Source organism: Rhipicephalus microplus, chromosome 3 (genome assembly GCF_043290135.1).
Source record: "Rhipicephalus microplus isolate Deutch F79 chromosome 3, USDA_Rmic, whole genome shotgun sequence".
In the NCBI taxonomy this organism is placed as follows: Eukaryota; Metazoa; Arthropoda; class Arachnida; order Ixodida; family Ixodidae; genus Rhipicephalus; species Rhipicephalus microplus.
In genome coordinates, this window is record NC_134702.1 from 221,289,248 (window position 1) to 221,316,093 (window position 26,846).

The following is a 26,846-nucleotide window of genomic DNA, read 5'->3' on the forward strand; positions in this document are numbered from 1 at the left end:
CGTGTTTGATTTGGCAGTTGCTGCTCAAAAAGAATCACACGTACAAAAGCAGAGCAAACGCACGCTAAAGATGTTTGTGAAATTCGCACAATAAATCTGAAATGCAGTAGCGTTGTTCAGGTTCTGATTCAGTAGTTTTCGGACAGTGTGAATAGAACTGCTCTCGCAATAGGTGACCTGTAAAAGAGCGAGGGATTGTGGGATGCACCATCTGCTACCGGCTTCCGGTTTGTGAACAGTAGACGACGCAAACTATTTTGCCACAATCCTCAGATAATTTGGGATTCGCGCGTTCGGTCGCCCGTTTATCTTCGTCCTGATAAACCATGGTTGGTTTTTCAGCCGTTGGCTGCTCCAATTCGAGCGTGTAAGGCAAACGCAGGTATCAATTGCCATGTAATGAAGACAAAAACGAGCTGGGCCGTGACTGTGAAGAGAGTCACAATGACAGGTAGCCTTCGAGTTCGAAACTTTCAAGCCAAAGTGTGCGAAAACCATTCTATCACTGGTATGTGTGTATTCCACACTAAAAAAAAGCTTACGCATAAATTTTCTGCGAATAATCTAGTGAGAAATAAGTTGCCGCGCCGGCGCACCTAGCAAAGACAGTATGGGAATGAGTGGGCGAAACATACTTGACATACGAGATTAGCGCCGGCCATTGCACCTATATATATATGACAAAAAAACGCGAAAGCTTGATGATTGATGTGTGAGGTTTAACACCACAAAAACACCATAAGATTATGTGAGACACCTTAGTGGAGTGCTCCGTAAATTTCGACGACCTTGTTTCTTCAACTTGCCCCCATATCTGAGCACACGGGCCTACAGCATTTCCGCCTCCATCAAAAATGCAGCCGCCGAAACCGGGATTCGCTCCCGCGACCTGCGGGTCAGCCGGCGAATACCTTAGCAACTAGACCACCACGGCGGGGAACGCGGAAGCTTCACTAAAGAGTAAGTTAACATGAAGCGCTGGGCGAGTTCATTTGCGTTTATCTTGGTCAAACTGTGCGCCAGGATGGCACACAAAGGAAGAAGTGCCTTAAACAAGCGCAGGGTTTCCATTATTCAGCCCCGTCTATGACTGTATTGTTTAAGTACCGCCGTTCCGTGCAGCTTGACCTAGATCAGCGTTCAAATAAGCATCTGACGTCGACTAACAAATGCATCTTATAGCACTCTGAAGGATAAAAAAAATATCTCAACGTGTTCAAGAAGTGTTACGCTTCATGCCGATTGACTGACGATGTCGACCGAAGCAGCGATCCTGGAATGAACTCTTAGCACACTGCTACAGTCAACTCCATCCTCTGAGATCTTTAAAATGATGACTTTTTATCTGCAGTACCGTATCATACAAGAAAAACTGTTTTGTGTATCGGCTGATCTGCTAGCCTAACTGACAGCACCCCCAAGCAGCATAAAAGCATTGCAGAACAGTTTAGCGCGACAAATAACTTTCCGGACCATTCATGCCTTTCGTAGCTGGTCATCGTCACAGTCACGGTAGGCAAAGAAAATATGTAAAGCACTGACAATTCACGGCGAGGTGCTTTTTTTAAAGGAGCAGTACGAAAATGCGTGCGTGACGATGTTGACCCCTGCGTTGCGTCGAACCAGAAGCCGTCATATCCCACAGTTCCCTGAAATTGCCAATTTTACCGGTCGCTTAATTAGAGCGTGCCTTTTTGCTCGGTTAGCGCTGCATGGAAGATGTGGTCTTGGGGCACAACATATGAGTGGTTAACAATATCTAGGCTTTAGCGTGCTAGTACTACGACTTGAATTTGAGATAAGATGGCAGTTCAAGCTTTTGTGTGATAACTACGCACGAAAATTGCTTTATTCGCGTTGTATTCATGGGTCTTTTTTGCTGAAAACATAAACAAACATTGCGGTCCATGTGACATCTCGTGTGCACCCTGTACCGAACAGAAAGGCATCCTCTAATGTGCGAAAACAGTTCAATTGACACCGTCTGAAAGTTTTTGAATTAGAACATGAACAATACCACCACATGTGAGATTTATTCATTGTGCAACTTTTACAAACGCCGTGAACATGCGTTTGCTCTGATATTTATGGTAATCTTTGCTGCGAATTCAAACTCATAAGGTGAGTAAGCTGCCGCACGCCATGGTTCATTGTCGAGATAAATATAGAACAAGGAACACCATGGGTGCGCGCGATAACGTAGCCACGACTGCAACGTGGCTAAAACAAGATGCGAAGTGAGTGCATTCGACCCACTGGTCGGGCATACTGGAAACAGAAATTTACTATGGAAACTAACGTGTGCTACATCTGTTGTTAACTGCAGCAAGGATATGATATTGAACGCTTGGTGGTGCTGATCTCAGTTCAAATTAGCTTAGGCGATGCAAAGGACCGTTAAAGTTAAAGCTGCTGACGGTTGTACATGACCGATAGGTGAAAAGCCCAAAATTATTGCTACTTTGCTTTTGTCATTATTTGCATACAGAAATACTTTAGTATCGTTGAAACTTAGGTGGCATCTATCTGTTGCATGTTCTTTATTGTCTGCAGCAAACTGCGGAAGGAAAATCTCAAGTGTGGTCCTTTATTTTACTGACATTCCAGCCGTTGCTGTTTCATGATGTGTGAGCCTTCTCTTAGCCAAGGTTTGTTTGAACGATAGTCATACCTTTAGGAATAAGTTCCTCAGCTGGTAAGGCTGTATTAGGAACACATAGGATTCTTTGCAAATGTATATTTACTGCTAGTGTTTTCTTACTGAGCTTATATTCAACTGCCGTTGTTCAGCGATAAGAATTTCCTAATTAACAGAAATGAATTTTGTGTTCTTCATTTTTTTAGAGCTGTGCGTATAGCAAAATTTCATGTGCGAAATGAATATCAATATTGAAGCTTTAGTGTGGATCAAGTATTTTCTAACATTGCTTGAATATTTTTATACATAGAAGAAAAGTTACAGAAGAAAAGTTGCAAAAGACTCCTCAGCATATTATTATGCGATAAGAATATGGCAATGTTTTTTGACTAGGTTGATGAAGATCTGGAGGGAAGGTGCTCCCATGTCTTATCAAAGATGAGGCGTTGCAGATCAGATTGTATTTATTTATCATATTTGGTGCAACCAATGTGGTGTCGACAGGAGTTGACATGTGAAAGGTTCCTCCCTCCCCCGCCACATCAAATTCTTTGGAGGCTCCTCTGATTTGGTGGACAATGGCATGCTCCTTTCGAATTTTGAGTGGCTGATCTGCCCTGCAGTTGTATGTGCATAAAAAAACCTGAAATTTTAGACAGCGAGAAGGTCCGTACAATTTCTTGCGGTCCTTTTGGTCTGGAACATTAAATATAGCTTCACCCCTGCCATGCAAGATTGAACCAGCGCTTTCGTGAGTCAGTCTGATTATGCTCGTAGCGAAGCCCACGAAGCGGTGAAGCATTTTAAAATGAAGGGGAGACTGTAACGGCACAGTGCATCTCCATGTTGAACCAGCATTTCCTCGAATCAACGCAATCGCTACCATAGCTTGAAAGGTATCTTTGCCGCAAAGTGATATCGTACTAAGGTGAAGCAAAAAAAATATGAAGGCGTCCCACTTAATTGGGCATCGACTGTTGTCTTCGGGAAGTTTTAATGGTAAAACTTTCGGTGGAAAATATACGACTAGTTAGTGCTATTCGAAAAATATGTGCGAGTTCGAATATTTGCACACTGTTTATTTTTTCTTAGAGGAAGAGCACAAATCAACAACAAACGTATTTAGCTTCAATTGACAAATTGGGCAATGTTTTAATGAATTGTTCGTCTTTTTCATGCCCTGCAGTGCTACCTGAAGCTTTTTAGAAAAGAAAGCAACACAGGTCAACTCAAAGATCAAGCTGATACGGGGAAAAAATAAACAGAGAAATTATTTTCAGCCCTACACTACTGTGCAAGCCTGCTGTTCTTGCCCATGGGCACGTAAGAAGGCATGTGTTAATCCACAATGTATTTATTTACGTAAAAATAAGGAATACTCGAGGACCCGTCATGCAAAAACACACCAGCCCGGTTCTTACCAAACCACACCAGTCCGGGTATTCCCAAAAGAAACCAGCCCGGGTCTTGCCAAAACACACGCCATTTCATGTCACACCAGAAAACGGCCGTATATACCAGACCGGCCGTACACGCCAGAAACCGTGTCTGAATTCTCGCTCTGGTGTGAACGGTAAAAACACAACAGACACGAACTGGTGAATTTTTCTACTGGGTTGTCTCTTGGTGGCCCTGTTTTAAATCTTAGCAACAAGGTCATGTAGTTTTGGAAAAAGCAACCATCTGGGCGCGCTGTTGGTGGTGACACTAGGAATTCATGGTTTCGTCGAAGTACAAGTGACAGCAAAACACGAGAAAACAGGGCAATGGTAGACGAGATGCGAACACAAATAAATGGTCGAAATACCATGTACAATTGGATGTCGTACCTAAATAAACACCGCAGTTTTATTGAAAAAAATGAACAAAAATTGAGTCTTCACGCAGCCAAGCGCAAGGATGGGTGTCTACAACCAAGAAAAAACGCGCAGAAGGCATTGTCAGATGCGCATATCGGACGGTGCTTGTGTGTGCATGCGTTAGACTCTAGTATATAAATCTATTCTTTCTGAGTGACTCGCCGGTGACGATAAGAAATTTTGCGTGCGGACGCATTTCGCGAAGGGCCTTAAAATTATAGCGAGGAACTGATGAGCTTGGAGGAACGTACATATTTATTCTTGTTTCCAGCAAACACTTACACTGCCACCTACCAGCAGAACGAGGTGAGATTTAAACCACCGCGCAGCCCAAGGGGCATCATCATCGGTAGATGTGCTTGCTGCAAAAACCGAATGTTCAAAAAAGACAAAATCGCAAGCTTTAAAGAACACACGAAGTAATATACCGGGACTTGAGGCGAATTTTCCCTCCATTTTATCTAAACTTAGATCGAAAACAAGCGAGAGATTGGCACATAATAAAACCAATTTTTTCCCAGCAGTGCTCGGCTGCAAAGAAAGTATTCAGCAATTTACCCATACTCGCTAAGTAAAGCCTGTAAAATAAAAGTGGCCCCTCTAAGCCACAATCTTTGGGGGTGTTGAAAGAAGCAGCCTCTCCAAAACCTCTCCCGGAGCAATGACGTACAACACTGCTCAGCTCCAATTTAGAAGACCAAACCTGGGCTATGCAGCAGGCCGGGGATGCTATTGGGAGATAGGGTCTTCCATCCTCCATCTGAGTGGTTTGGCCTGTGGACCAGCACTAGTCAAATCTTGCAATGAAGTTGTTTCTTTTATTCCTTTCGTCGTACTTAAAAAAACTACATTCTGATGCAGTGCTGTATCCAAGTAACGTATTGCCCACTCACTAAAAAGTACAAATGTACACTAACTATAATTCATTAGGGTACTTTGAAGTTCGCTTGAAAACATCTAATTTTTTACTACAATATAGTTGAAGATATTTCATAATAAAGACGGCTACAAGTGAAAAGAGCAGATGAAAATTGAACGGCACGTCTAGAAACTGAAATAAGACAACTCAAATTCTTCACAAAATCACTGTATTTAAATTACCTGCACAACTATATAATACCTGCATCACCCTCATTTATTGCAAGAAATGGCAGTAGGTTTATCACGTAGTATGATAGTTGATAACAGGTCTGGTAGGAATGTGCCATTATTGCAATATTTTGTCTTCTTAAGTAACGTAAATGGTGCCCAGGTGAATGAAAGTAAGGTATGCATGAAGTTTGATGCTAGTACAAAAATTACACCGCCTGAACGATATTCTTTGGTGTAAGATGACGAATTCATAATTGTATAGAGAAATACGCCTATTGCAATGTATATGAAAGCGGCTGACCCCATGTGTTCCAGCATATATTGTCCAGTATGTGACAGTATAGTGATGAACGCTGGTATATGCACGTGCATAAAACTCATTATCTCATTCTTTACATTCGTATTCCTTTCTTGAACAATTACTTCTCCCATAAAGCGAGAAAGCTGTTTTGAGTGGCCTGGTTATGCTGGTTCTTTGTCTTGATCTTTGTCTCTCTTTATCTAAATTTATACACCCTCAAAGTTTTAAAAATGCAACAACCACTTACACAAAGACCTATGAACTTGATGAAAGTAGGGGTAAAATAGTTTTAAATTGTTCTGTAATTGCGTATTGGCTACGTGATTTAATGGAAGGAAACTGACAACCAAGCAATTCAGCATTATAGCTCTCATTGTATCTTAGCAAGCACTGAATCGACCAAAGTTCCACAGGCTTGACTTTAAAGTGAGGAGGCACTCCACAAACGCATGTCTTTGGCTAACCACTAGGTATTTCGACAGCATGGGAAATGCCTCGCAGCATATTGTTGCGTACATGCACGAAGAAAAAGAAGCGTATACGGTGAACGCACTGGTCGCCCAGAGCGAGAGAGGAAGAAAGGGATCAGGAGGATCTTTAACCAGTCGGCCGCTTCTGAGCTACCCCTCACGACCTAATAAACGGCCCCTTTCAACGTCTACCAGTCTCTTTCAAACGTAACAGAGTGGTGGAGGTGCTGGGTAAGTGCTTCAACTACGGAACGATCGCTGCCACAGCTTCAACGAAGCCGTCGACTTGCCGGTCTCCCACCATCTGCCGTGAGTGACTTCGACATGCCCGAAGAAGCAGGCGTTTCCAGGACGGCACCATCTGGCCCGCTTCCGTACTACCGAGTTCCACCGCCCTTCGGAGGAAAAGCCGAAGAAGATGTCGACGCCTGGCTCACCAAGTACAAACGTGTGGGCAAGTCCAATGGTTGGGATGCAACCGCTATGCTAGCCAACGTAGTGTTCTCCCTTACCGACACCCCACTGGTATGATACGAGAACCACGAGGACGCACTTACGACGTGGGATCTTTTTGTTGGAGAGCTCAGGGTGTGTTTCGGCGGCTCGGTTGCTAGAAAGAAGCGGGCTGAGCAAACACTGTCGCAACGGGCACAGCTACCGGGTGAGGCATGCACCACTTACATAGAAGAAATGTTAAGGCTGCGCAAGGTGGTCTGTGCTACCATGTCGGAAGAGGACAAAGTTGGGCATCTGCTCTAAGGGATAGCTGAGGACGTGTATAATTTTCTAATTGGAAAAGAAAGCCTCAGCTCTGTGTCCGACGTCATTCAGCATTGCCGAACGTTTGAAACGCTCAAGATGCGTCGAAGTGCGCCCAAGTTTGGTCGGCTGGCTAACATTACAACTGTTGCAAGGGTGGACACGAATCCTGGCCTCGACCTTTTTTCTACAATTCGACAGATTGTTCGTGAGGAACTGTCCTACCGAGAAATGTCGTGTTCGACAGCTGACCATCGCGAGTTGTGTCTGCCACGTGAGGCTATGGATGTGCCTCCTTTGACCCCATGGCAACCGACGATGAGCGCGGCAACTGTGGAGTACAGCCCAGCCCCACAGTCAAGGATGACAACCAGACTTCCCGCATCATGGTATGACCGACGCTCTCGGTGCATGCCTCCTCGACACCCGACGTCTCGGTACGACTCACCCAACTAGTACATCCGTCACACAAGAGCAAATGATGACGCTCTATTCATCGACGAGTGACCGACGTTTCGACCTCGGCCGGTGTGCTATTCCTGCGGTGTGCCAGGCCACATATCGCGATTTTGCAACCGTCGGGTGACTCCTCGGTATCACCAACCATCTGACTTTTGAGGACCCTTCGAACAGCCCCATGGTGTCCGGCAGCCGGCCTACATACCACCTGATGACAACTATTGGCCCAGCAACTTCCGCAACCACTCCCCGGCATCTGACAGGAGTTTAACGCCCCCACCGTGACCTCGTGCTCATCGTTCTCCTTCACCGCTACGTCGCAAAGCGCCCTCTTTGCCACCGGAAAACTAGCCAGCGCGGCCAATAGGGCTGAGGTCGCTGGAAACGTGCTACTGAGAGAAATACCTCCTGTATGTATGTTTAAAAACAAAGTGCGTGTTTTGGTGAATCTTGTGCCTGTGATGGTCTTGGTGCACACAGGTGCAACGATTTCCGTGATAAGTGCTTCCTTTAAAGACGTGTTAGGGCGGAAAGTTGTTTTTACCTGGGAGGAAACTTCGACGTTTTGTGGAGTGAGTGGAGAGCCACTGCGCCTTATTGGTGTGTGTAGTGCTGAGGTATTTTTGGGAGGCCTTATGATAACGACAGAGTTTGCGATTATTCCTCGGTCGACACATGATGTCATTCTCGGCATGGACTTCTTGCGAGAATGAGGTGCCACTGTAGACTGTCGCACGGGGAAGTCTTTGTGAGTGGCCAGATGCCTTCAGAACTTCTGGAAACTCCAGAGAATGACCAAACTACGCTGTGTGTCTGTGGCGATACGTTCATACCTGCGTTGTCTACCGTACGTGTCCCTGTTGTTTGTTGCGGCACGATTTTGACAGCTTCGATGCGAGCGTAGAACCAATGCACATAAACTACGTGAAGAAGATTGTGTTGGTTCCCCATTGTGTGGTGTCGATTGATGGCGGACGAACTGGCCTATGGACTGTAAACTGTTCCTCTGAGCCCGTGACACTACGCAATGGTTTGAAATTAGCTTCGGTCAGCAAAAAGCACGTGACCTTATAAGTGGTCGAGCTCACAGACGTGCCGGAAGAACGTGACGGAACTGGTTGTCACAATGTGGACGGGGCGCTTATGTCAACGATAAATAAGTCGCTTAGCTCAAGCGAGCGCCGAACTTTATTGAATGTGCTGTTGAAGCACGTTTCGGTATTTTACTTTGCGGAGAAGGGCAAAGTAGTCCCTATCCCCCTGTCTCGAACGCGCCATACCATCAACACTGGCGCGGCAAGTCCGATTCATCAAAAACCATATCGTGATTCCCCGTCAGAAAGACAAATTATCAACGACCAAGTGCAGGAAATGATGCAAAGGGGAGTGGTACAAGAGTCAGCCAGTCGTTGGGCAGCACCGGTAATCCTCGTTAAGAAGAAAGATGGATCTTGGAGATTTTGCGTCGACTATCGCCGACTGAATGCCGTGACTAAAAAGGACGTATACCCACTGCCACGTATAGAGGACGCAATAGACTTCTTACATTCGGCCTCTTATTTTTCCTCCGTAGACTTACGATCCGGTTATTGGCAAATTCCGATGCACCCAGAGGACAAGAAAAAGACTGCCTTTGTAACCCCTGATGGGTTCTTTGAATTCAACGTGATGCCATTTGGACTATGCACCGGCCACGTTCGAGAGGTTTATGGACACCATCCTGCGTGGCTTGAAGTGGAACATCTGCATGTGCTACCTCGACGATGTCGTCATCTTTGGCCGCACGTTCAGTGAACATAACTCTCGTCTGGACATTGTTTTGAACTGCATCCGAAACGCTGGCCTAATTTTAACTCGAAGAAATGCCACTTCGGAGACCGCCAGACGCGTGTGCTCGGGCATCTCGTTGACAAGGATGGCATCCGCCCTGACCCCCAGAAGACAGCAGCAGTTGAGGCGTTCAATGCGCCGCGTTCCGTCAAGGAGCTTCGTAGTTTCCTGGGGCTTTGTTCATACTCCCGCCGCTTTATTCCGAAGTTTGCCGACATTGCGTACCCTCTCACATGCCTCTTACGAAAGGACAATTCCTTTAAGTGGACTCCGGAATGCGATTCTTAATTTCGTCAATTGAAGTTTTTGTTGACGTCACGACCCGTCCTTCAGCACTTCAGTCCTTCTGCTCCGACAGAGCTTCATACGGATGCTAGCAGAATAGGTATTGGAGCCGTCCTAGTACAACGTTACGGCGACCGCGAACACGTCATCGCATACGCAAGTCGCTCCATAAGCAGGCCGGAACCAAACTACACTGTTACCGAACAATAATCCCTGGCGGTATTATTTTCAATTCAGCGGTTTAGGTCTTACCTGTACGGCCGCCCATTCACCGTCGTAACCAACCACCACTCGTTGTGTTGGCTTGTCAACCTTCGTGACCCTTGTGGCCACCTTGCGCGCTGGGCACTCCGGCTACAAGAATACAGTTTTACCGTCACTTACAAGAGTGGTCGTCGACATGCTGACGCAGACTGTCTTTCACGTATGCCACTTAGCACAACAGATTGTGAATCCGATGACCTTGACCAGCTTGTAGCGTCTGTGTCGCCTACGTTCCCGGACTATCCCAGTTTCAGAGCAGAACAGCGGAAAGATGCTAAACTAGCACCACTATTCGCCGCTGCATTTGCTTCCACTAGTGCACGCCGTTTCTGTATGCGTGATGGACTGTTGTTCAAAAGGAACCTCTCCAGCAGTGGCGCGCGTTTCCTTCTAGTGGTCCCGGAGAGCCTGCGAACAGTTATTATGAGTGTCATGCACGACGACCCTACATCTGGACATTTAGGTTTGGCGCGGACGCTTCACCGGACTAAAGAGCGCTTTTATTGGCCTGGTATGCAGAAGTCTGTTGAGAGTTATGTGGCAAGCTGCATGCAATGTCAGCGTCACAAACGTCCATCAACTGGTCCATCTGGTCTTCTACAGCCGATGCCTACTCCAAGCGCACCTTTCTAACAAGTAGGCATTGACTTTCTGGGCCCCTTTCCAAAATCGGCTAAGGGCAACCGATGGATGATTGTTTGCGTCGACTACCACACACGCTACTGCGAGACGGCAGCCATCCCCTCCGCAACTGCCAGTGAAGTCTCGTCGTTTTTGTTACAGTACGTCATCCTCCGACATGGCCCACCTCGCCTGATTATCAGTGATCGTGGACGACAATTCACAGCGAATGTCGTGGAGGAGCTACTCCGTTTAAGTGAATCCCACCTGCGTCACTCGACACCATACCACCCCCAAACTAATGGGCTGACGGAGCGTACCAACCGCACCGTTATCAACATGTTGTCTATGTATGTCTCATGCGACCACAAGAACTGGGATGACGTACTCCCGTTCATTACTTACGCGTTCAACACCGCGAAGCATGAGATTACAGGCTATAGCCCTTTCTTTTTGCTTTATGCACGTTCGCCCCGGCACACAATCGACACAATATTGTGACCACGACAACGTCACTGTCGCCGATACTCTCTGCCTCGCCGAAGAGGCGCGTCGCATAGCTCGACTACGCACATTGGCATTGCAAGACAAAGCGAAGGCACGCTATGACATTTACCATCGACCAGTGATTTATCCCCGTGGTGATCTGGTGTGGTTGTGGACTCCGATGCGCAAGCGCGGGTTATGCCAAAAGTTTTTGGCCACTTACGATGGACCTTTTGTCATCGTCGACAGACTTACAGAGGTCAACTATGTAATAGCTCGTCTCACGGCGAGTGGTCGACGAGCTGCCAAAACTCAAGTGGTTCATGTTGCGCGCCTGAAACTGTACACGCCACTACAACTCGACTGACTCGTCCGGCGGCCTTCGTCTGCGCGGAGAGGAATGTTGCGTACATGCACGAAGAAAAAGAAGCGTATACGGTGAACGCACTGGTCGCCCAGAGAGAGAGAGGAAGAAGAGGATCAGGAGGATCTTTAACCAGTCGGCCGCTTCTGAGCTGCCCCCTTTCAACGTCTACCAGTCTCTTTCAAACGTAACAATATATATTTAACCCTTGACTGAAGTGATATGTGTCAGGGCTCGACAATTCATCTTTTTGAGCATGTATGGTACTTACCCCTTGACATCCAATGCTTACATCAACTCCTAACCCAGATCCTCGAAAGGTGCAAGAGTATTGAATTATCCAACTCCAAAGTATGGAGTACCTACAACCACAAAGCTTCATGCGGGATAGGCTCTCAAACAATCAAATTTCAAATGAACAGGGCACAGTGGGTGATGTCTTCCAAGCATGCGAGGCATCGGAGAGTTGACCCCATTAGCATTTACGATATTGAACCATTGCTCATACAGGTGCTGTAACACTTAGCGTTTAAGTGTGTTTGGTATAAAACATATGGCTTCTGAAGAACGCAAAGTGAGCTTTTCAAGCATGCTAGGTAACGAACCTCTGATCTCTGTATAGCAAGACGTACATAATATACTAAGGGTGCCAAGACTCTGAACCCTTTCTACATGCATGATTCTGGTCTAATTAACCCTTAACAGATGTGACTATAACTGTAACTCTGAATTTTTCGAGCGCACGTTTGACCTGAAGTGCAACCTTCTTCCACTGTAGACCAGCCGGTCGCACAGAGAACAATACCGTCACACATATTATGAGTTCGAAATTCCTGCAGAACGTCTGTGAATATTTATGCAAATTGAGCTGCTCTGCAAGATAAATCAAGTTATATATTGAGAAATCACCATATCGGGAAGCGGAGCTTCAATAGAAGAGTTTTTTCTGTGGAGTGATCACTACATACACCTCGCATGTTATGTAATTTACATGATGTTTTCTATTCGTGCTGTTTTGGCTATAAGCCATGCTTGATAGCTATTTCAATATACATATACTTATTTGTTTAGTTGTGTTTTTCATGTACTCCTTTAAATGTTGCTTACCTAACATTCTATAATGTGTTCTGATGAGCCATAATCTGGCACTGAGCTTTTGCATTCAGCAAAGGCCAAATAGTGGGACAATCACTGCTGCTTGAATACATTTTATATAACGTCAGTGCTCATGAGCTTGCCGCTCTGACCGAGGAACACCATTTTTTAGGTCAGTTTGACGATGATGAATTGAGAATTTGATGTGACATAATCAATTTTATTGTGCTTCCCATTTGCACAATGCTGCAACAATGCATCTGTTGCCTTTTGCATATTTTAGGAATGTGCTTGGGTGTTTATGAAATGTTCTGATGTGCCTTATGTACATCCTCTATATTATGCATTGTGACCTATAGTGATATATGGCTCATCACTAATTATCACGAGTGGTGTTTGTACGTCTCTTATCAGTGTTTTTATTTAATTACACCTAATAAGAAGCATTTCATGTAAACATAATAAAAACAATTATCCAGTTGATATGAAAGTGACTGCTTCTTAACACAGGTGGCATATGGCATTGATTTGGCTGTAATAGTCGTGTAAGTGATTTTAAAAATTAAAAATTTCTTGAGATGAGGGGTGTCCTTCTACTATACTATAGTTCAATTTAATTCAACCACAATGTAGGTTTACGACTGCTCAGCCAAGATGAGTAGAAATACAAAAGTAGCCTGCAAGTATTTCAAGAGAAGAAAAACGAACCCTGACAACTGAACTGCAAAATTACCATATGAAAAATTTGTTAAGTCTATCAAATCAACAAAGTTTATCAATGAGAATAGCTGTACGTATCATTTGTCAAAAATAAAACTCAAAGGCATTAGTTCTTATTTGGCGTGAAGTGAAGAATATTTTGGATTATGGTGTCTAGTTATTTTAAATGCTAAAAAGGACCAATATTGAACCGTGTGGTTGGAAATAGGCAGTTTTTTCAGGAGAAAAAGAAGCTCAAGCCTTTGAATTTTGATCACAATTTTGGAGTTTCTATATGTTTGATAAGATGCATAATGATTGTTGGCAAGTCGGTGCTACGGTATTTAAAAAAAAGCTGCATGTAAACATTTCAAAAGAATCAGTAATATGAGAGTGTGATAATAGCTTAAAAATGGTCTCATAGGTTAGTATCTACTGATCAGCCGAGCCTAAGTTATAGATTAAATCATAACTATGTGAAAACCTGTATCTTCACCAATGTCATGAACTCATGAATTATCGGATAAATGTTACAATCAACGTTCACATTTTAGTCATGCCCGCTGAAGACTTATTTTTCTTCTAATCATGTACATAAACATGTACATACATGCGCACACATATTTGTGTGATTGCACCTCTCTGTGGTGCAGTTGGCAAACTTTATAATGCTCCTAAAGGCCTTAAAACAACACGCACATAATATACGAAAGGTTCCAAGACTTTGAACCCTTTTGCCATAACAAGCATGTGCAAATCACAGCACATCACATTAACGCACCCATATACAGGGTGTTTAAATTAGGAAATGTCCTGAAAAAAACAAAACTATGCTGCCTTTAGACTTTTTGTAAGGGAATGCATGTATCCTCATTCGCAGTAAATGTAACCGGATGACCACCACCAACAGAACATTCTAGCATGCGTAATAAAACAGTTCAGTGCACGAAGAGCGAGAGATCAATGAAATATGCAACTGCGAAGGCGGAAATTGCCAGGGCACTTCGTGTCAGATAAAGCGAGCTTTGTACCACCGATTGTAAGATGGATTGCTCGTGTGTTCACTTCACCGCTTTGGCGTCATGTATACACTCTCCAAAAATATCGAGTAAAAAGGGTGTCTTTTTGTCCCACAACAACAATCGTCATCAGGCTTGCGTGCGCTTCCTTTCTTGAAAACTCGGCGCTGGCCACTTTCCTATCGAGAATGCAGTGACCCCATGATAATGGGCATTTCGATCGTTACCGGAATGTACCGGGCGCGGGGCGATAGCGCAAGGATAGAACGCAATATAGATGACGATTATTGTTGTGGGACAATAAGACACCATTTTTACTCGCGCTTTTTTTAGAATGTTTGCCGATTTTGAACTCGTTTAGGTGTACAGATTGCACGTAGTAGTGCTTGCTGCGAACTCGATGTCATGCGATACCCACTTGCCTTTAAATTGCCAGTTGCAGCACGCCGAAATCACTGAAATATCTTTTGCATTGTACCTGCAGTTCGTTTTGGGGGTTTTCCACTTTTCTGAAGTGAGGTTGTATTGAACGAAGAAACTAGCGAGAACAATAATTTTAAGGAAACGGTGCCTGAAGATCATTGAAAAAAAAGGGTCTATGCACAATGGCTTGTGGGTGGCTCTCTTTGTACTAATCATTTAGGGCTGGCGATGCGATGGGCGCTCAGGTGGGGGCGTTTTTCGTAGTCCCGCCTGGCGAATTCTGTCATTGATAAACCTCAACTAATCACAAACATTGAACATAGACTGTACTTACTCAGTTTGTTCACAGAATTTACGAAGGCGTTTGATTCGGTTATGTCTCGAAGTACTAACAAGCAAATTTAGCAAGTACGCGTACGTGGGGTGGTTTTTGAGGTAATGGAACACTATTTACCAACTTACATCATTATGCTTGCAAAAAATAAACAGTGCATTATTTTACCTAAACATAACAAGTGAAGTACGGCAAGGTATTCCTCTTGCTATGCCCTGTATTGCTGAAAATTTCCATAAACAACCTTTGTGATAAATCACGTTTGTGATGCATCTTTGTGATAGATCAATAAATTTTAGTTATGAGCCGTCGTTTCGTTTCTGATGCTTTATTTTATAACTTATACTGACGAAAATTTTAGATGGTGCTTTTGTGCTGAAGTTATTTTCGCATATTTAAAAAAAATAGTATACCAAGGACACATAAAATTTTGTTGTCCTGCTACCATAAATCTGAAAACATCTGCGACAGATTAACATGCTCTGTGGTCTGTGTACCATACTGTACTTAGTAGCAGAGACACTACTTAAGGCTATGTAGCCTTCAACTTCTTCTCCCAGTCTTGTAAGAATTCTGGACAAATAAACTTCAATTTAACGGAGCTATTAGTTGTCAAAGCAGCACATAAACTATTTATTTATTATAAGGAGGCTCCCCAGCAGTGATTGTTTGTCACTGTGAGTTTATTTGTGGTTCATGTGCTGTTTAGAGGCTTGTGAAAAAAACCACACCATCTACCACTAAAGGCGACATTGTGTATATGCGAAGCAGCGGGCGCTAACACCTACACTGGCTGCGACGTTGACGAGAGATGCAATGCAGGTTTGTTGGTAGCTGATCTTCAGTGTGTTTGTGTTTTTTTGTAGCGCACGTAAACAACAGGAAGAAATAAAGGCACATGCAGACAGACAGAGTGCTCTGTCTCTGCATGTATCCCGATTTCTTCTCGATGTTTACGTGTGCTACAGGACAACTTACTGAAGGTGGCGTTGACGTTGGCGTTCATTGTGACGTTGCGCAGAATAGAAACCTAGCAGGCGCAAACCGCGCAGTATTGGCCCTGCATTTCCTAATCGAGCATGTCAATTCCTGCTAATTGCCAATGACAGACAGAAAAAAAACAGTTTGGGCAAACGATTGAACAGAGACCTCAGTCGTCTATTATTTAGCGCACACACAGCGAATTTTCATAGTTGAACGACGCATAGGAAAAATTCTCTAACCGACATTATATTGGAGGTCAAGATGCAGTAATTATATATACAGGGTGGTCAGTCAACAGTTTTGTGGCTTGAACAGTCAATTTTTTTTCATCAAGAAACTCTTTAGCAAGCATTCTCTGCGTCGTCTTCGTGAGGCGAGAGAGAGAGGAGAAGGTTATGCGAATGCGCAGTGGAGCCACTGGAGCAGCTTCGCTCATAAGACGTTACCTGTCAACCTGAAGCACCGCCTTCGTCATTTTCTGCATTGTCAAGTGAGCATGACGTCGAAAAAGGCAGCAGACTCAGGATTCAAAAACATCGTTGCGTGGTGTCATCTTACGGCGGCAGCCTCACCATTGCGTCATACTTCACCGGTAAGTACGCGAAAAAAATCATATTTGACGGAAACGTCTAGTCATCAAAAATGACCTGCGGTTATATGCAGCACAGACCCACTGGAGCATTCCGTAATATTGCAGTTCCGCAGTACAAAGCTTATAGCTTTTCATAACAATTGCGCACCAACCGTTGTGTACGTGAGGTCACATTGTGGAACATTGATGTGGGAAGCCACGTGGTTCGTACTGCGTCATTGTACCTTTACCAGAATTTTCCATTGGGACTATTCTGCACACAATCAGCAGTCTTTTTCATAACTGGCTTTTCTTGGAAGTAGCAATTTTTGTGCCAATATCCCGTTCAGTTGTGGCAGAACTTTACTGTCGCCGGCGAGAGGTGGCACTACATGCACGTAACTGAATTCTGGCCATGCTTTTCAGCAAATCAGTAATATGAGAAGCAGTAATGTGCGTCAACATCTGCTAGCTGTCGTATTGGAGAGAACAGCAAGATCATTTGTGGCCGCGTTAGCAGAAAATCGAAATCTATACTGTTCGCATCACGCACTCTGCTTTAAAGGCATAGTATAAATTGAGCTGAAACGTTTCCAGAGAATAGGCCACGGTTGGCGCAAGACAGTGGTTGTCAGTTTACACAAGACAGTGGTGCTAGTTCTATAATTTCATGAATAATAGAACATAAAATTGCTGCCTACGCTGTTACCCTACTGAAACGTTCCGTAAGAGGCGGAGACCTCACATACGGAATTATTGAAATATGGAAGACATATAATGCGGACTCCGCATAGGACGTATGATTGCGGACTCCGCATCTTATGGAAAGACATATCATGCGGAAATTACTGAATTGTGTGCATGTTACGTCTGAATCTAGTGCAAAGCAATATAATGTGTAAATTGAATAGACGTCCACATCATGAGTACATGCAATACTGTGTACAAATCACAATATTTCTTAAATGTGCATGATGAGGGATTGAATCATCGGCATCTTACTAATTGTCGTGATGCGGAAGCAAAATTACCTTTTCAATAAAATACATTACAAAACTACTAAATTAACATGCTAGCGATCATAAATGGTGGTTACATTGCAACACAATAATGCAGTGTTCTATGCAAGACTTAAAGAGCTTATAAAGTTATTATTATCAATAGAGAAGAATTATTATACACATCAGCCCTGCTACAATCAATATGTTTTTTATTTGTCTGTATGCTCCAGCTGTAAATAGTGACATTGCAATGTTTATCGTACACAAAAGGTGACTGCACCGCAATTTCACGAGCTCCACCTAAGCCACAGGATGGTGGCACAATGTAACAGCAATTTTAGAACGAAAAGTTTAAACATAAATAATAATCATAGCACTGTGAAAGTGTGGCGCTGTGTTTATCTCATGAATGCCTTGTGGAGATCGGCGAAATGCTGCTTGAGGCTCCGGCATCATTGTAAATTTCGAAGGTCACTGCGATAGAACTTATGTGTCCTTCATAGGCACCTGGAAATGAAAATAATTGGCACAAATAATGTCAGAGACACATGTTAGCACAATAGTTTACATGCACAAGAAATATAACACACAGAATGAAACTGAAAATTTAAGGCACACAATCCTTCATGTTATGCATATGTGAATAATAGAAGGAATGAGTGTATAAATTAGTTCTGCCACATCAAAAAAAAAACAGCATGCTTATCACAGTGAACATAACTAGGTTGTCACGATTTTCAATGGTAGGGATAATTGATTAATATGTCCTTATGAAATTATGATTTAAACGCTTTCTGCACAGTAAAACTTTAGGAACTGCAAGTGAAAGCTCTCAATGTTCATTTAATAGTGTGTGCATGTACATCTGCTGCCTTTATACTATACAGTTTCTGCACAAAATTGGCATCTTGAACAATTTTGAGAGTTAAACCTATGCAACTTATGAAGGTTAAAATCACCATGAAAGCAAGCAGAACCAGGCAGGTGCCATTAAAAATCTGTGCAAGCCAGATAACTATAACCGAACTGCACAAATATAGGGGAGCAAGAATAACAGAAATTCGGCTGCTGACCCACATGTCGCGGTATCAAACCCCGGCTCCATTTCCGATGGAGGCAGAAATGCTGTAGGCACGTGTGCTCAGATTTGGGTGTACGTTAAAGAACCCCAAGTGGTCGAAGTTTCCAGTGCCCTCCACTACGGCGTCTCTCATAATCATATAGTGGTTTTCGTACGTGAAACCCCACATATAAATCAAGAATAACAAATAAACTGCCAACAGAAAAGTTGGTTGCATGTGCTATCTGTAAGTGCTTACACCTTACTACATACAGCATGCTCATTCCATTTTAAATACCGATATAGAAAATAACTGCTATATTAGGAATGTAAAAGGTAAGGTAGAACTGAACGACTCTACAAAAAGTGACCCTATTATGACATCACGTTTTGTTATAACAAAATTGACTAAGACTCTCAAATATCATTATCCAAGGAAAAAATCTTCAAAAGAACAATCAAGTTTGAAGTCATAATTATTTATATGGCTACTATGACTATAACCAAGAAATCGACCTCAACATGGCTAATGTTAGTTTTTAAGGCCTATGTTCACTAGACAATGAACTATACCACAAAAAGCACAGCGTTCAGGCAAAGCACCACCCAAAAAAAGAAAACAGTCCTTTTTGTTATTACCTACAATGCCTTTGAAATGGTATTTTTACCTCTACTTTCCGCTTTTTATCTAAGTAACTGGTGTGAAACAAGTTAGCTGAAAATGCACTGTGCCTCCAAAACCTGTTGGTTGAATCTCAATTTTTAAAAAATGGTGAAGCTTGCACTAAATTAGGCTCCACAAGCCTTGGAACAGTGAGACTACATGACTCTTAGGACTACTTTAGTTACTTGTGCTTTGTTTCTGGGCCTAAGCATAAAGACAAGGGCTTAACTGAATTGCTGCTAACAAACAAATGCTTTCGAAAATGCCCGAGCTTCAAAGAATGCTCAGCCATTTGTTGTTTTTTGCACTGGGCTATTCTACACCAAACATACAAACCATACTGCCTGGCGACCATCACAGATGTATAGTTTAAAAAATGATGGTAATTTACTCTTCTGAAAATAGTTATTTGCAGAAATGTTTTGAAGAGAAAAGAGTAGTGGTCACGTGGGTACCTTCAGAATTTCGCAGACTGTCGTGCGGGTGTTATTTGTGAGAAAAATTTCAAAGTACCGCTTTTTCTTGCCATATCAAATTTGATCTACATATTAAGTAAAGATGCTTCTTAAAGTATTTGAAGTCAAGTAACATTAGTGCAATTTTTCTTCTACATAGGCTTTGAAGAATTCAGCCAAACTGTTTATCGTTTGCATTTCTTGTATGGCAATACTGCATTTTGTATGAACATTTGAGCCACAAATACTCACTGCACAGAAGGTATATTTTACGAAAAAAATAATGTTAGGTCCAGATTACAAATATCACTATAAAATCGTTTTTGTCCACATTAAGATGCAATTTGAGCTGTGTGTTTGTCTAATTGAATATTACTTTTATATGTAAGTTGAAAGCAAATAAACAGTTCTTGTTACATGGCAAGTGTTATCATTACAATTTTTGTTTAAATGAGGAAAATGATTTTTGAAGTCTCCTATTGAGGGCCATGGGGAACTTCGGAACGGAAACTGTCGTACATCAAATGCAGAAAACAGCCATCATAGGAAAACTTTAAGATTCATTTCTACTTTAAGACAAAGTGTAATCATATAACTTGCCATATAAAGAGAACTGCTTCCTTGCTTTTGATGTGGCGAAAAAATTGCAGTAATAATACTGAGCTTCATGCACTACAAACAATTACTTTTACTTAATACCAAGACCGAATTTGGTGTAGAACAGGCAGTATTTTTGAAGCACTTTACTTTTTACAAACAACACCCAGACGACATCCTGGGAAGTCCAGAAGGCACCAACGTGGCCTAATATTTTGTTCTCTGCGATATACTTTAGCATTTTGCTGTTTTCAGAAAATACAGTAAACGAGCACAATATTTTTTTTCAAAACACATTTAGGACGGTTGGCAAAATGGCTGGGATGTTTGATGCGTAATTGCCTCACTGCAAGCATTTATTCTTCCGAAGCTCAAGCTATCACCTCTCTGTTACTGCCTCCCTCACATACAATGCCTGCATAGGAAAGAAAAAGAAAGGCAGGTCCGACAAAGTTCGCAAGGCAAGATATTTTCATGTTGGATAAATTCATTACCATAAACAGCAGCAAAATAACATTCATTTTGAGTAGTCCAAGACACAAGCTATATACCAGCATACTAAGAGCCAAGCACAAACTTTTCAATTGAACATGTGTGGTGATAGACAGGAAGCACTTATTGCAAGACTGATCAGTCTGTAATTAACTAAATGAAGTACAATGCACTGTTCAATCCAACACCACATAGGCATCTTTGCTATAGCAAAGCCACGTGTCATTGATTCATGCGCTAGATGGGACAATGCAAATGTAACAAAAAAGGTGAAAAAAGAAAACAAGGGAAAAAAAAGAAGAAAAGGGGGATGCAAAGTAGGAGCAGTGTAGCACTACTTTTACTTTGCATTCCCCTTTTCTTTCTTCTTTTTTCTTCTTTTCTATCATTTGTCTTTTTTTTTGCTTCCCTTACTTCCAACCTCCGACAGGAGAACACTTTGTATCAGCGCAACCTAACTTGAAAAGAAGCAAGGTCTGCACTCTTCTGCGTTATAGGTTTTTTTTTTTCAGACAAACATTTCCAACAGGCACACACACCTATACTAAAAGATGATGTCATTACTGACCCCATTTAAACTAACACGCCAAGGATGACAAGGTGACTTCTAAAAAATAGGTCCTCCTATCGCAACATCGGCCAGCCTGTCCGAAGCACTTCTACTGTTCACCCTGATTACCCCACTAGATGTTTCCATCTGTCGACTCACATCTTCATTTTGGATAACACTAAGACGAGCTTACATTGATGAATACGCACGAAAGTTTAGTGATGTATCATGTATCAGATTAAGCAACTCTGTTAAAAATTATTGATAGCTTGCTTCCAGGATTTTTATACTGTAGCCTGAAACTTCGTAATGTCTTCTATGCACATGAACCAGATTGACAACGTAATGCACAACATGCTTAAGAATACTGCGAGGAACAAGATAACGACAAAACGACCAGCCACCCAAAATTTTCGCTGTGCATGTTTATAAAATGTTCATGTACCCCAAACGAGGTGCTTATGATACAAGCCGAAAAAACCTACAAGTAGGGCCTTGGAGTCTTCTGGAAGTAGACGCGTTGCATTTTTTCTGTAGAGGGCTTTACACCCATAAGTGAGGAACAAAACTCCTGTATAATGAAGAATGTTGGCAGCTATCAGTTATAGAAAAACCTAATGCAGCTAATCTTCGCCGACACATCTGCACATTTAGAGAGGTGACGTAGCTTCTGTGATTGTGGCAGTAACTCCAACAGGACCAGTGCGAAAATTGGCACTACTTGGCTAGACAAATGTCCAAACATGCCTGCCCGACTCCCTCTAGCCATCCTGGCTGAATCTGACACATGATTTCTTAACTGCTGGCTGGACAAAAACAAAACCACTGAAGCACTCACAATACACAGCGTGAAGTTCCTCTGGAGTGGTCAACTTCGTCTTCTGCAATGAAAGAGCAGCACAGTGTACTGATAAGGCACTCCTTGCAATGGTTTTCAATGCCACACAGTGACCTTGCTGTTCCTGTCGAAGAGAGCTTCGGGAGCTTGGAGGGTGCTTGCTTTTTTCTGGGGGCTGCTGCCGCTCCTCGTTTTCTGCTCAAGGTCAACCTGTGTAAAGTTGTAGACGAGGCTTTAAGAGTTGTATATAATGATATACAAATTTTCGCTGAACCCACATTTCTTCGTGGCACACTGAGGAATTTCTTATAAAACTTAAGGCCTCGCATATGCAAACATTTACAATCGATCCGAAGATGCACTCGACTCTAAAGAAGCAAGTTTGTTATGTAGTGTATGTAAAGAAAGGTCATTCAGCACAACCACAACTACAGTTGCACACGAAAACGACATTTTACACGATCCTGTTTATTTACATGGTCCATTTTATTTTATTTACACGATCCATTTTACACGGTCCTCTTTTACACGATCTGGTCTGCATGAACTCTTAAACCGGGCACCATATAGTTTGAAAGACACACACAGACTTTGAGACAAACCTAGTTTCCCGTGGAGCATCCTCTTGCACTATAACAACACATCTCAATCTAGTTAGTTGGTCAGAACGAGGTGAAAACAGCTCGCACTTGAAAAGCACGGGCAGAAGGAATGATGACTGCACCCTGTGCTTTCTGTACATTCTCGTTGAGGGTGCAGTTTTCACCTTATCCTTATGCAATTTCGCATTTATAACATTGTTCGCTGCATAATCTTTGTGGTGTTAAAGTGTGTGATACAGTCATGTGTATCCCATGTAATTTATAAAAATAGAATACAAGATAGCATGATTCAAAAATAACAAAGTGCATTCAGCGCCATGTCCTGTAGCCATTCTTTAGGCAAGTGGCAGAATGATTTATTCTTCAAAAAATATCTTACTTGTAACCACTACAAGAGCTAACTCGTACACTGGGACATTCTGTTTGCCTCTTCAGATTATAAGGTACCTTTTTTACACCAGAAAATCTTCAAGAAGAATAGAAGTGTTGTAATTGTGAAGAAACAAAAGTAGAAGGAAAAAAAGATATTGATTGATTTGTGGGGTTTAACGTCCCAAAACCACCATATGATTATGAGAGACGCCGTAGTGGAGGGCTCCGGAAATTTTGACCACCTGGGGTTCTTTAACGTGCACCCATATCTGAGTACACGGGCCTACAACATTTCCGCCTCCATCGAAAATGCAGCCGCCACAGCCGGGATTTGAACCCGCCACCTGCGAGTCAGCAGCCGAGTACCTTAGCCACTAGACCATCGTGGCGGGGCAGGAAAAAAAAGATAACCTGCCCTGTACAGGGACCGAGCCTGCGAACTTCGAATAACATGTCCGATGCTCTATCAACTGAGCTACCATGGCGGCTATCCCTCTTCCATTTTGTACGGTATATATGTGCATTTATACATGGAAGAGTCAGTCAGCGCTGCCTGTTACCATTATGGCGAGTGTGGGACACCTTTTTTTTTTGCCTACTGGCAATTACATTACGATTGCAATCACGTTACGATTACTTCCAATATCCCTATACTTCCTTGGCAGCATTATGCATCTGTCCGTTCTCAGAAAATCTGCTAGTCACAGGAGGAGGCAATAGTTCGCCCTCCCACCTAAATGCATGTACTTGAACACATGCACAACTGATCAAAAAAAAAACAAGTCACACACCACTAAGATTACTGAGATTCACTGTTTCAGATTCATGAGTAAAGGAAAGAACTATAAATTTAAGGGATTGTTGTCTTTGTTGAACACATTATAATGAGAACTAGCAGAAATTGATACCAAACAAACTATAGGGGATGTTATCAAAAGTAACATTAACGAAATTGTGAAAGGAAAAGTGAACAAAAACGTAACTTGGCAACGTTTTTTGACAATTGTATTGACATTACTTTTTATAACATCCCTTTATTTTACTGGGTAATGTTGTCGGGTAATTCTCATAAATAGAGTGGTGAGTAGGCTGACAAAGAAAGTATATGGCATTGATACTTCTTTTGAACACCTAAATGTTTGAGGAACCTAAAAGAGTGGAAGCTACTTTGAGTAGACCAGAATATTTAGTTGGAGCGAAAAAAAAACGTACACACATTTTTACCAGGCTTTTTAACCTATTTTGAGACATAAAAGTGTATGCTGCCAGTAATGTTAAGTACCATTACTTTTGTCACACTATGCACTGTAGCAGGTGTAGTTAGAGTGGTGATAGTGAAGGATTAATCAAGCACGCCACCAACTGCGTTCACATCAATGGTCGCGTATTTTAAAAATAAACCTGCTGTATAGTAAAAAAAAATTTAGAGCATTTATGATTTTATCCAAATCAAGTTAAACCGACTGGGTAAGCAAACCATTTGCATAAAATCAAAAGGCATAAAGTGATTCCTGTATTATAACTATGTGAACAATTTCAGCAATGCAGGGCAAAGTGACAACAGTTCTATTAAAAACCCCTCTCATTATAACATGCATGAAAAGCACCACACCAGAATATTTTATAGTGCATGTAATATCGAGGCTACTAGACTGTCTATTGACCTTTTAGAAGAAAGGTATCTCCTTCACATTCAAGGGGCAACCACTTAGCCTTTTCCTGAGCTTTTCTGTGAATATTTCCTGAATGTCAGATATCATTAGGATTGATTTAGAGTAAACAGATTTTGCTTACGCATTGAAACCTAGTTCTGTATGTAACAGCAATTATGGGTGCCAAACCATCTCCAATTAATTTTTAACATTGAACCTATTTTTTAACTGCAGCAGCACAACTAGCTATGGGTGCCCAAAAAGTAGCTAGAAACAATACCTTTACCTCTTTGAGCCTTTTGGAAGTGTTCAGCTTTTCAGTGCTCACCTTACAACAATTTTTTTTAAATACGTCTTTGTATGCCCACTGCTCTTGCTCCTTGTACAGTGAGGAGGAGCACATGGCAAGAAGAGACAAAAAATAAGCATAGCGAAAAAGAGCGAAATAAGCAAGGACCTCCTTTGTATCGTACAATGTGTGTAACAATACTATTGCGACAACATATAGACAAATTATCACGGCTATGTATCCATTGTAGAGTCATACACAGCTGCAACACCACGACTAAAGCAACACAGAAAGGCTGTCACAATAAATACACCAACATGGGTATTCTCCTGCAAACAAAAGCCGGCACTGGTCCTGTCATTACCCGTCTTCCTTCTCTCTTTGCCTTGTTTGTGCTGAAACAGCCAAACACCTGATGAGTTAGATGAGAAATATTAACGCATCAAAACTATAAATGCTTGCATCAGCAACTACACAACAGCGTGATAACCGCACCTCTGCCACACAGCAGCGAAACATATTTTGAACATGCTGGCAGTGTATTCTTTTATAAAAAGCAACTCTGGCAGATTACAAAATCTCACATTGTGTATGCAAGTTTTCTTCAAAGTCAGGCGTACAATGTAGGTGCTGGCCGGTACATTATTAGTTACAAGCAAAGGCGTCTTGCAGGTACACATGCCGATTGCACGAACACCTCTCTCTCTCTCTACACTAGGCACACACATTATATCTTTCAACAAGCACACGCCACTGTTTAGGGGCATAACAACGCTCTACCGTGAACGTATGCTAATCAACCCACTTAGGCGGTTGGCTAGGTGAATCGAGCCAAGTTACAAATTGTATTACCCGCGAACGTAAACAAAATACTGCTTTGCATCAAATGGCACTGCAGGCTTTGTTTAATCAACAACGTAGCGAGCGCCGTGTGCGTCTTCCTCACTACATTGCACATATGAAAAATTCGATCACCATACACATGCATGTTGCCGCAGTTGTCTCGAATTAGCTCCAGTAAGGCCGCGCCGATGCGCCATGGCTCTGCTGGCGTTAGTGTTGTCAAAGCGAATCGGCAACCGCACTCGCAAAGGCGCGTAAGGTTGCCGTTTCACGACGCCTCGTTCGAGTGCAGCAACACACACTTGCACTGAGTGGCATACTTGGTCTACATAAAAAAGTGTCCCCCTTACCTTTAGTTTCTTTCACACTGTCCTGAGGGAAGCGACCACAGGCGTCAGCCGTCACCTCGGAGTCCTTCGAGCGCCCACCCAACCCGCCGATTCCTTGGGCGACTCGCACTTGATCCGCACTCGGACAACCGCGGGAATAGGGCGCAATCTTAGCACATAACACGAACGAGGAACGGCGCTTCCTTGCGTAAATTTAACATTTCGTGCTCTCGTGTGTAGCAGCGCGAACACATGAGACACGCACCGAAACGGCATGCCCACAGAAACAAAGAAGACAAACAACATGTGGCTTTAGCTGTGAATAGATGTGACTTGGATATCTGTGTGAGAAAAATAAAAAAAAACATCTGTCGCTGCTCTAAACTGATAAAAAATGTATGTTATCTGGCAAAATAGCTTTAAAATTGATAAACGGTTATTCAAAAAACAAGTTACAACTTATGAATATTTTCGCAGGTCTTTGTTTTGTTTTTGTTCTAGCAGACGACAGCCTCCTACTGCTTCTACGACAGACGTAGTGCGGTTTCA

At 42.7% G+C, this 26,846-nt stretch overlaps 1 long non-coding RNA gene across 1 annotated transcript; it reads right to left on the bottom strand.

Moving 5' to 3' along the window:
* Positions 1-14,121: 14,121 nt before the first annotated feature.
* On the bottom strand, positions 14,122-26,612 carry LOC142804138 (uncharacterized). The gene is made up of 3 exons (XR_012894474.1): positions 26,319-26,612; positions 22,211-22,420; positions 14,122-18,061 (listed from the first exon to the last, which is right to left on the bottom strand). It is a non-coding gene; the product is annotated as an uncharacterized LOC142804138 (long non-coding RNA).
* Between the last annotated feature and the right edge of the window lie 234 nt (positions 26,613-26,846).